This window comes from Panthera tigris, chromosome F2 (genome assembly GCF_018350195.1).
Source record: "Panthera tigris isolate Pti1 chromosome F2, P.tigris_Pti1_mat1.1, whole genome shotgun sequence".
In the NCBI taxonomy this organism is placed as follows: Eukaryota; Metazoa; Chordata; class Mammalia; order Carnivora; family Felidae; genus Panthera; species Panthera tigris.
Genome location: NC_056676.1, coordinates 25,099,012 through 25,109,955, shown reverse-complemented (window position 1 = coordinate 25,109,955; position 10,944 = coordinate 25,099,012).

Below are 10,944 nucleotides of genomic sequence, written 5' to 3'. Positions count from 1 at the left end.
ATTTCTTTCTCTTTTATGGCATACGAAAGCAATTCCTTGTGATAATCTTGGAATGCTTCGTGGAATCACCTTATCTGAAGGGCTTAGTGGACTAACATGATTTCCTAAATTGATTCCCAGTAGACAATAAATGATGTCATTAAGTAGTTAAAAATAGAAAAGAGAATCTCTCAGTCTTCAACAATTTATAACAGGATTTATCCCAGGTAAGGGGCTGAAATCACCTACCACGGATTCTAAAAGATGGGACTTTACTGTGTCAAGACTGTAAGTTAACACTTAACGTAAGCTCTTAATTTCAATTTTTCTTACTGTACAATAGAGCTAACTGTGTTTATGTTGTAATTTGAAGTGACAGGGATTTATGATATGCTCAGTAGCAGCCTGGGCATTACCCTAATATGGTTTAACATATCCTCCTTAACTATCTACTTATGAATCTGTGTCCTTTGAATGTTTGTAAACTGCCCAAGGACAGAACTAGTAAAGTTGCTAGTATATTGTGGGCATTCTGTGACTAAGAGCTACATGATTAAGGTATCATTTCTTCTGACTTCTGACAGCTATTACATTCTAAGCCTTACACGGAAATAAACCTATCCTTAACGTGTGCGTCTACACATTCCCATCATCCACCTTCTAATATCTAGCATCCACATGGCACACTATAACTTTTGCAAGCACATGTGACAAGGAGCATTTAGAATTCAGGGAACATTTAGAAGATACTAGCCAATGATTATATTTTACTTCTGAGAATACGTCTATTGATTTTATCTTCCAAGAAAGAATTCCAGCCACACTTACATTATAAACACAGAATCTCATTTCCTACATTTGTTAAAGATTCCTGCAAAGTAATATTTCTTATTCAATTTCTTAATACAATAAACCTTGTGAATAGTGCATCTTAAAAATTATTATCTTTTCCTCTGGGAAGGCTGGCCTCTTAAACTCGAAACTATGTGAAGCATTTGTTGATGAAAACAACAGAGTCACGTTAGCAACCAAATTCATTAAATCAAACAGCAATCACTGGAATTGTCTACTTGCCTTCATATTCTGTAGCACTCTTAATTGTGAGGATGATATCTGAGGGATACATTTAAGTGACTGATTCTCTTTAGTAAGAGCTATTGGTAGTTATTCAGTTTTTGGAGAAGTGGACAGCAAGCGAATCCCGTGGTTTTCATTCTCATGAGGCAGTTCCCATTGTGGTGAAGTGACACAGACATGTTTCCTATGTCAACCAAAGCAGTGAACTGTGCATAGCCCACCATCTTTCCCATCTACGTAGTAACTAAACAATGATGAGGAATGTCACCCGTGAAAGTGTACCGACAGAAGGAAAAGAAGAAAAGAAGAAGGTAGAGAGTTATTCATATATAAGATTCAAATCACTGAAAGAAATGTGACTACAGCTCAGGAAAACAATACTATCATAATTTATTGTTCTACTCCATCTTGTGCCTAGGGGTGCCGTCGCTATTGGATCAGTGCTATTTCCTCAAAGGGGAAAGGAGCTACCCATTCATCTCAGCACAGATCCTCAAGTAGTCACTAGCAATTAATCAGAGCTAGCTTTCAAGATGAAACCTGTTTCTCATCCATGTTATTGTAAATCATTTTCTTCATTTTATAGAGTAAAAACTTGAGAATTTCCAGAAAATATAGCAGCAAATAGCAAGCATATCTCCTCAAATGGGCAGTTTGTCTTCCTAATGATATTCAGATGTGGAAACACCCACAGAGTCCAGTCAGCCTCAGTCTGGTAAAGGACAGACTCTCTTTAGGTTTTTTTTTTTTTGTTTGTTTTTTTTGTTTTGTTATTCTCAAAGAAATCACAAAGTACAGTAGAAGTCTTCTTTTCTTCAATGCGAGGATTGGTAACTGGATGAGCAAATAAAATAATTAAAACAGAATTGTGAAAATGGTGTATCCATACTTAATAGCATATTTGACTTGAATATGCAAATTGCTCTTTTCAACACATTTTTAAAATGTTTATTTATTTTGAGAGAGAGAGAAAGAGCGTGCAAACAGGGGAGGGGCAGAGAGAAAGAATCCTAAGCAGGCTCTGAGCTGTCAGTGGAGATAATGTGAGGTCATAAGATCATGACCTGAGCCAAAATCAACACTTGTACACTTAACTGACTGAGCCACCCAAGCTCCCCTAAATTGCTAGTGTTTTGTTGGAAAACCAAGAGTTTTCGTCTGAATAAGAACCCACTGCTTGTGATTCTTTATTAATTTTTTGCTTGTATAAATCTCATACACTGTCTTTGATGTCTAGTTTTTGTCTTAATGGAGGAAAAAAGTCAAAGCTATATGTAAACACTAAGTGCAGAAGCCTTTTAGAATTTTATACTTTTTCAAAATATTTTATATGTTTTAATCAACTTGCTTTTATCCACTTCCAAAGTATTTCCCTAGGTTTTTATTGGGGAAAAAAATCTCTTTTTAATACTCATGTTTCATCAGATTATGCAATGTTTAACTAAAGCATGATGAAATAATAAGCATAAATGATATAACCATGCTATGTAACACATACAGTTGACCTTTGATAACTATATATAGTTGGTGAGATGGTCAGGGAACATTGCAACACTCTTCACAACAGCCAAGGTGGAGACAATAGAAATGTCCATTACTGGATGGATGGATAAAGAAAGTATGCTATACAATAAAATACCATTCAGCCTCAAAAAGGAATAAACTATTGATGCATACTACACCAAGGATACACCTTAAGAACATTATGCTAGGTAAAATAAACCAGTCACAGAAAGGCAGGGACTACATGATTACACTAATATAAGAAATCTAGAGTCAAACTCATAGAGTCAAAAAAATGAATGGTGGTTGCCAGGGACCAGGGAAGGGAGAAATGGGGAGTTGATAATAAAAGAGTATAAAATTCCAGCTAAGCAAGATGAATAAACTATAGATAATCTGCTGTACAACATTGCGACTGTCAATAACATTGTACACTTAACAATTTGTTAAAAGAGTAGATCTCATGTTAAGTGTTCTTAGTAAAATAAAATAAAACAGATTTATGAAAAAAATCTAAACTACATCATGGGAAAAAGATCAACCTTATTAGCAATTAGAAAAATGTAAGATAAAACAATGCTATTAAAACAAACAAAAAAAGTGTCTACTACTTAAGGAAGTTAGCCCATCCTAGAAACTAATTAGTGTGTTCCACAAAGGAAGTTGAAAACCTGAGTTAACTCAGGGAGTTGGCTAAATGGAGATTAAAGTTTTTCTCGTATTGATTTTAACATGAGATAACTTGTTAAGTAATTTCTATTCCTCCTTATGACCAATCCCTTTTCTCTACTTCTGAAATTAATTAGGCTAAATTCAGAATATTTTTATTTGCTTTAAGAAGAATAGGGAAGGACAATCAGATGGATGAGAAAGAAAAGAAAAAAAAAGAAAAAGAAGAAAGTGTCACAGAGAAACATTTAGTCATGGTTACTTTTAGAGTTTTAATTATGCATCACAATCTAAGGAAGTATCACATTCTTTAGTATTTCTTGTGTTTTCCACTCAATAGTGATTGTGGAATTTTCATAATTCAGTAAATGTGATATTTGGAAACACATCCATGGCATAATTGAACAAAATAAAACATAATTTAATTGTATAAACTTTAGATACATAAAACAGTTATGGTATTTGTATATTTTCACATTAAAATTCATTTATTTTCAGGAAAAGGACAAATGGACATCACACAGGGAGTCTTTCATTCTTGTTTCCCCAAGCCCTTCTTATGGGTAACATTCATTAAGGCTACATTAGATTAAAAGCTTAAATCGTTATTAAAAAACTATATTAATTTTATGTCTAGGTGACATAGAAACAATTATCCTACATAAATGGGTTTAGTAACCCTATATTCAGCATAAATTTATGAGTACTTTCAAGCTTACTTTTAAAGGTTTAATTGGGGAAAACATCAAATATTCATGCTAATTCCTAAGGCAGTAATTTAGAGTAAGTAGCATACATTTTCTAAAGTAGAAATATATTAACTTAATCTAGGCCTAAAAATATAAATATATATGGTAAACTATGACCTACTGAAAATCTCTCTTAACAGAGGTCACTTTGTAGTAACGTTCTGTAAGCTGAGCAAAATGTTACTGTTCTTTAGTGCGATATCATGGTTTGTAGGCAAAGATGGATCTTCTTAGTCCTGGTCAAGGTAAATACCCCAGACAGAAAGAGAGTATTACTTGTAGCTAAAAGGTCGATTTTAAAAAGCACAACTAATGTTCTTGAGAAAGGTTTCTCTCTTAGCAATGGTTTTCTAAACTGACATATGAAATATGGTATTTAAATTTCTTTAGAGCAACATAACGAGATGAAAACTACAGGGTGTTTAAAGGAGTGTTATGCTAAGTGAAATAAGTCACACAGAGAAAGACAGATACCATATGTTTTCACTCTTATGTGGATCCTGAGAAACTTAACAGAAGACCATGGGGCAGGGGAAGGAAAAAAAAAAAACAGAGAGGGAGGGAGCCAAACCATAAAAGACTCTTAAAAACTGAGAATAAACTGAGGGTTGATGGGGGGTGGGAGGGAGGGGTGGGTGGGTGATAGGCATTGAGGAGGGCACCTGTTGGGATGAGCACTGGGTGTTATATGGAAACCAGTTTGACAATAAATTTCATATTAAAAAAAAAAGAAGAAGACATCAACTCAATTCACTATTGACTCAAGATACTAGTAGAAACATTTCTATCTTATCTGGAAGACTATTAAGCCTGTTAAATTGTTCTATACTTCATATTTGATTTAGTCATCCCTTCATAGCATGATTTAAACTAGAACACAGCTAATAAAAATCAAGGTTATTTTCATAAAAGAATTTTCATGAAAATGATTTTGATTTTTATTCGCCTGTGTTCTAGTTTACATTCCATAAAACAATCTTCATGAGAATAATTTGGGATGTTAATATCAATATTAAAACAATTTATCTTAAAGTCAGAGTTAATAAAATTTGTTCTGTGATCATATTTCTTTGAGGTTACTTTTCATTACCAAAAATACTATATTAATCCCCAAAGCACATTAGTAGTCCCTCTTGTTTCCATATTCCACCTTCTCAAGTAGGAAGATTACACAAATGCGATCACAAACGTGAATAACCATCCACATCAGCTCAGTGTGGTTTTCAGTGGAAGGACACCATTATTAAATGGAGGATCTGCCCAGGAAAATGACTTATTAAGCTACTTTTCACATCTCAAAAATCACTTCATTAAAAAAATCATTATTTTCCTTGCCGCCACTGTCTTGACCTGTGATTGCTCTTTTGAAATAGAAATTTTGTGTCTTCTCTCTACTTTAGTGACAAAAAACAAGCGTTAAAAAATTAAAACAAACAAAATAGACATTTGAATCTTCAAAGCAAGCTGTTATCACCGACATGCAAAGAAAGAAGTTTGGAATTGACTGTAATGATGGGATTCTATTTTCAAAGAGCTTCATAAGTTCTCTCTTAAAGTCCGGATTAGATACCATTTTTATATAAGCAAAAGCTTTTTGTCTTTTTTGGCCTTGTTTTTTTTCTTTCTTCTTAGATCTAGCTGACAACCATGCAATGAGCAGCAGAGCCAAATAACTCATTTAATCAAAGCCACTCCCAACATTAAAAAATGCCTATTATTATTATTTTTGAAGCACACTTCTATCTTAAAATTGCCAAAAAAATTTAAAATTTAAACTGAACTTCTATAGATTTTGTTTACATATTTTTATAAATCTCTCTTTAATTACCCATGGCTCAATTTCTGTTGCTTTTTTAAAAATGTTTTATTTATTTTTGAGAGTGAGAGAGAGACAGAACATGAGCAGGGGAAGGGCGGAGAGAGAGAGAGGGAGACAGAATCCAAAGCAGGCTCCAGGCTCTGAGCTGTCAGCACAGAACCCAATGCAGGGCCTGAACTCATGAACCATGTGATCATGACCTGAACCCGGAAGATCATGACCTGAGCTGAAGTCGGACGCTTAACCAACTGGGCCACCCAGGCGCCCCAAATTTCTGCTGCTTTTTAATTCATGACTGCAGCCCAAGGAAACAATTGTAAATCCTTATTTTAGATCCATCTTGTATCTGATCAATGAAAATAGCTCACATCACTACTAAAAGATGCCATTTGATAGTAAAATCTAAACACATTGCACAAAGATACACAACACCTTATGAAATAGCTGACTTAGGTTAAAAATATGTTACTACTCTTTATAATATTAACAATTACCTCAGCTATTCATATTTTTTCCTCTAAACTATTCTCTCAACTGTTCATATTTTCTCACTAAAACATCAGCTTATGATTTAAAAGTAGTTACACAAATAAATGTAAAACCCCAACTAAAGAAGAGTGGAAGCTGTATTAGAATGAAATCAGTTACTGTTAGGATAGACAAAGGGGCACTGCACATCTGAGACCTAAATGTAACCAAGAAAACACTCTGAGTAACAGCGTAGAGGTGATAGGAGAAATCTGCATATATTAAACCTAGCTTCAAGGTCAGTTGCCTTGTGATTCAAAACAGACTCTCCTTTTCAAAAGATAAGGAGCTGATTAGTACTAAATTATTAACTGGAATATAGATTATACTGGCAAGGAAAATAAAAAAAGCCAGGGTATAAGGAACGTTAGGATTCGATAGTCACTACTTCTGCATTTCCTTTTTACAATGGGTATTATCATTGTTGCCACTGCAAACTCAGCAAAGTTGGTCAGAATATTTAAGATTGTGGTAGCATTCTGATACCAAAGTTGCTGTATTATGCAAAATGAAGGGAAGGAAGTTATCAGTTTGGGCCAGTACCTATTTCAAATATGTTCTGAAGAGGTATAATGTTAAATAAAAATAGCAGCAGTTTTAGTATGCTGACTGCACAGTTAGACTTGAACATTTTGAACAAATGTATTGTGATCGTAAACTTTAGCATCTGGGAACCAAATCTATCCATCCACCCACCCATACACACATACACACTTAAGAGTTACTGTTTCTTCATGTAAAAGATGTAGTAACAGACTATCCCCACAGTCATAGAGTCAAGAACTCAAACTTCCTCCTTAAAGCTTTTTTTATCTACATGGAAAAACAACATATCAATGTGATATTTTATGTAGATAAAACTAAACAACATTTGCATCTCCATTTAGTAAAGGTAGGTATATGATTGACTCATTTGAAATGTTAAATATTTCACTTCCTTTTATATAGATTTTTTTTGAAAAAAGCAATTGTTTTTTTGAAAATACCATAATGAAGTGTTTCTTTTAGAATAAAAATACAGAACAAAATTAAAGTGATATTAATAGCAAACAAATATTAACTTAACTTGAACTACACATCGTAAGTAAGGTCATGGCTTTTGGCAATGTGTTAAGTTTCAAAGTTAACACAAGTTACTATCACTCTCAAGTAAGTAATTTGTAATTGTTTAATATTTAACCTATACATTAGGCTAGTGATTCACAAAATCTGCTGAAAATTAGAATCATCTGGAAAACTTTTAAAGACCTCAAGGCCCTAGTTGCATCATATTCTAATTTAATTAGAATGTCTGGGAGTGGAATCAGGTGTCAGTCTTTTAAGCAATTTGTAGGTGATTCCCATGTGCCACAAAGTCTGAAAGTTCCTGAAGGCATAGACCTTATATTCTTTATTCATTACTGTATCTCCAGGGCCTAGAATATTGTCTGCCACATGGTGAACACTCTCCAAATACTTACTGAATATATGAATAAAATAAAGATGCAAATAATTAACTTTGACACAGGTCAGCATTCATATTGAACATATAAGTACATTTTGTAGGTCAAGCACTTTTGTAATCACTGAGTAATTTCATATGAGCCAATAGAGAAAGTCCCTACTCTCATGAAACTTCTTATCAAGTAATAATACTAACTATTATTATAATAAATAATAATTACATATTTTTTCATAAAGAGATCATTAAACCATTGTCTTTCCAGTGGATCCACAAAACTGGAATGAAAAATATAATTAGTATTTTATACATTTAGACCTTGAAATGGCTAACTTACTGGTTTGCAGGTAAATACAAATAGATATAAGTAAACCCTCTTATTCAGTGACTCCCCACTGACTGTCTTAATTTACATTGTTGTTTATCCTTAGGTATTTCAGAGGGACAATGCTGCAAAAACTGAATTGGCAAATAGAACCTTTGCTCCTAGGGGAAATGGGGCTAAATTCCTGTGAGCTTCTGGTCACAATTTTATCAACCAATCAATTTGCAACCTCGCTTTATGTGAGTTTCTGTCCAAAGATCACTTATGTAATATATATATGTGTGTGTGTGTGTGTGTGTGTGTGTGTGTGTATACATATATATATCCCTTATGTAATATATATACACATATATATATCCCTTATGTAATATATATATGTATATATATGTATATATTGTTGATCCAGTAACACTGAACTCACAGCCAAAAGCATTGTAACTCATGCTTGAACAAAGCTCATCTAAAATGTACTTTCGCTGCAAGACACATCACAGCCTTCTTGCAATTTGTAATACTAGACAGTACTTCAGTAGTACATTTGGGGATCATTTTAAATAGCCAAACCACCAACAAAAAGCACAAACATGAGAAAAGCGTGGCATGAAAGATGTGAAAAGGATACTTTTTGGTACGAGAGCGGAAACAAGAAGGCAGAGCATTGCCTTGTATGATCTCAACTGAGAACCCGCTTCTGGAGCAATTCAAACTTTTCACCAGTCAGCAGACCCACAAATGACTGCGAATGTACCTTGAGTATTGATTTTGAGGTCAGAAATAAATTTTAGCAAATAGGCTTATCTGCAAGCATGGAACCCACAAATGATGAAGATCCGCTATATATACAGATATGCAATTATTACTGAGGTTTTCAATATGCAGCAAAAAGAAAACTATTCATTGGTTGTGTAACATATTAATTATATATTGAAATAAAACTTCCTGAGATTTGCAAAGTCCTTTGTAGTCTTTAAATTAAATATTTAAAAAGTTATGTTTCTGTTACTAGTATTTGGGTTTCAAATGTAAAGAAAAATTTTACATATATATATGTATATATATATATATATATATTTTCCCTTTGAAGTTTGTCCATTTTTGTTGATCCAACCTCCTAATATTTATTTCTTATTTATCTTATTTATTTATTATTTATTTATTTATTTATTTATTTATTTATTTTTCAGAGAGAGAGAGTGAGATCATGCACATGTACATGCTGAGGAGGGGCTTAGGGAGAGAGAGAATCTTAAGGAGGTCCACACCCAGCGTGGAGCCCATCTTGAAGCTTGATCTCATGATCATGAGATCATGATCTGAGCCAAAATCAAGAGTCAGACGCTTAACTGACAGATATACAGACCCCCTATAAGTCATTTTATTTGATATAAGAAACCGAACAGTAACTTTTCAATTCGAAGCCCCTAAAATTAAAAACTGTATTTCTAAATTTATAATAAAAAAAATCAGCCAGTAACATCACTGTGATGTTAGGTTATGAAAGTAAATGGAAAGTTTGTTCAGGCAAGCACTGTTACAGTCGCATTAATTAGGGTAACTTAATTTTTCAGTGATAAATATTCACCATGATAGCAGAAATAATGTTCTTCCTACTGTTCTCCTTTTAGCTGTGGTTAAAAAAGAAAAGAAAAGAAAATGAAAAGAACAACTTAGGTTAGAAATACGGGCCTCTGGAAAAGTTTAAGCCGTGAATATGTACTATTTAAATACATATTTATATCAGAATACTAGGAGCAAAAATTGTTTTGCTTAAGTGTTAAGAGCACATCATAATAATTTTTATGGTATTACTACTATATTTTAAAGTGATTAAAAGTTAATAGAATAATTTCACTAGTATAGTCTCTTTCAAGTAGAAAAAACTATTTAGTAAACTATATACTAAAAAACTATATAGTAAAACTATACAGTATCTGATATATTTTTCACAGAGCTGAAGCTTAAACAGTTTTGAGGGGACTCTTGAAGAGAAATTAAATTTCTAGAAACACACTGCCAAGGCCCTGACAGGGTCCAGAAGGGGCTCATACAACAGATGTGCCTTGAAATTGAAGTTTCATTAGCTTCCCTTGAAATCTAACCCTGACTTACTAAATACAACTGAAAAAGAGGCAACTCCTTCTTTTTCTCTTCCTCATAATACTCATTTTTTTTTTCCGTTTGCTGCTATTTTATTTTGGAGTCTCATGCATTTAAAATTACCATCACTATTTAGAAATATGATTCTAAATTTTTATTGCAATGATTCCTCCATTTTAAAATATGATTTTAGATCTCAATTTTTTTTAACTAAGAGCTACACCCAATGTGGGACTTGAACTCATGACCCTCAGACCAAGAGTCACATGCTTTACCAACTGAGCCAGACAGATGTCCCTGCATCTTTAACTTTTTAATTAATCTTTTCACCCTAGAATGTTTTTCTGTCACATAGAGTAAAACTTTTCCATAGTATTATAAGTGGGGACCAAAAACTTCAATCTGGTACTATGAGGTCAATAAAATTACCCAGGTGAGCCTCGTTGGCTTAGAGGTGAAATGTCAGGTGCCTTAATCCAAGTCTTTCCAGGTTTCAGAGGTAGTTTGGACATGATAACATCTGAGCATCAAGGCTGAAATATTAATGGAGAAGATTTTGGATATTGTCATTGGTTAGAATGACACCAAGAATACTAGAATGGTCAAAAACATTATCTCCAAACTCTCAATATTATGAAATAGGTCATTGCATATTATATACATATATATATATATATATATATACATACACACAAAGACTTTTATATATAAAATGGAACTCATTTACCCACAGAAAAGAAAAAGCTTTCTTTTCTGA